This window comes from Apaloderma vittatum, unplaced genomic scaffold (assembly GCF_000703405.1).
Source record: "Apaloderma vittatum isolate BGI_N311 unplaced genomic scaffold, ASM70340v1 scaffold14974, whole genome shotgun sequence".
NCBI lineage: Eukaryota > Metazoa > Chordata > Aves > Trogoniformes > Trogonidae > Apaloderma > Apaloderma vittatum.
In genome coordinates this window covers 2811-4391 of record NW_009712234.1, presented here as the reverse complement: position 1 = coordinate 4391, position 1581 = coordinate 2811, and the positions used below count along the sequence as shown (strand labels likewise).

Sequence of the window (1581 nt, the reverse complement as noted above, 5' to 3'; positions counted from 1 at the left end):
CCCTTTTGAGGAGAAAGGAGGGGGTTTTTCAACCCACCCATCCGCTGTTTCCTCTCAGTACGCCCCCTTGCCAGACAGTGATAGCGGTGAGGATGGAGGGAGGATAGACCCCCTCGATTGCGTACCCAGGAGGGTGGCCCCACCTGTCGCCCAGACAAGCGACCAGAAAAGGCAGCCCCCTGGACATTACCACTAGCTACTGTGACTGTAAAAAAAAAAAAATGCTGCTGAGGTAGGAAATTGGAATTTGGTAGAGAAGCTTAACCTTCCGCGAGAAATGTGCCCTAATCTGGAACGCCCTGACCTTGAAACTATGGCATATCCTGTGTTTAAAGCGCCACTGAACACAGGGCAGTGTGATGATCACTCTCCCATTGCTTGGAAAGTAGTCCAAGATCTGCAGGCAAAGGCAGCAAAATTTGGCATAAATTCTCCAGAGGTAATGCAGCTTATAAAAGTAATAAATACAGATTTGCTGTGTCCATATGATATTGCGCATTTAGCACAAGTACTATTTCAACCAATTCAGCATTTGGTTTTTTACCCCCATCGCCTGGGGCCACCACCTCCACACCCCCATGTAATTCTTCCTCCTCAGCCTCTCTGTTCTCGACCTGGGCTCCATCTCCACCACTGTCCCCAAAGCCATGGCTAATGCCCTTTGGGATATCGGAAGCATCTCCTACCTAGGATGTGCTACCCAGCTCTTTTTCTTTCTCTTCTTGATATCAGCAGAGTATTCTCTTCTCACTGTCATGGCCTATGACCGCTACGTGGCCATCTGCCAACCCCTGCACTACGGGACCCTCCTGGGCAACAGAGCTTGTGCCCACATGGCAGCAGCTGCCTGGGCCAGTGGCTTTCTCAATGTTCTCCTGCACACAGCCAATACATTTTCAGTGCCCCTCTGCCAGGGCAATGCTGTGGGACAGTTCTTCTGTGAAATCCCACACATCCTCAAGCTCTCCTGCTCTCACACAGACTATCTCAGGGAAGTTGGGCTTCTTGTGGTTAGTCCTTGTTTAGGCTTTGTGTGTTTTATTTTTATGGTGATCTCCTATGTTGGGATCTTCAGGGCTGTGCTGAGGATCCCCTCGCAGCAGGGACGGCACAAAGCCTTCTCCACGTGACTCTCTCACCTGGCCATGGTCTCCCTGTTCCTCAGCGCTGGCATGTTTGCCAACCTGAAGCCCCGCTCCTTCTCCTCCCCATCTTGGGACCTGGTGCTGTCAGTTCTGTACTCGGTGCTGCCTCCAGCAGTGAACCCCCTCATCTACAGCCTGAGGAACCAGGAGCTCAAGAGTTCCCTGAGAAAACCCATCACTGGGTGTTCTTCAAAAGCAATAAGCTTTCTGTTTTCTTCTGCACAGCAGTCATAATGGAACTCTGTTTTGGTGTGATCTAATTAGAGTCAATTCTGTTCAGTGATTTTAACTTTCCATCTCAGTCTGTTTTAAAAGCCGGCATTCGGGGAAGGGAACAGTGTGTCTGTGCAGACGGTGCCTGCTGCTGGAGGGGAGAACCCTGGTGTCTGCAGTTAAAGCCAGGGCTGGGGATGCAGAAAGGCTCTGGCTGATCCTG

General features: G+C 50.9%; 1 pseudogene; it reads left to right on the top strand.

Moving 5' to 3' along the window:
- Nucleotides 1–58: 58 nt before the first annotated feature.
- Nucleotides 59–1379, top strand: LOC104269777 (annotated as a pseudogene).
- The last annotated feature ends 202 nt before the right edge of the window (nucleotides 1380–1581 follow it).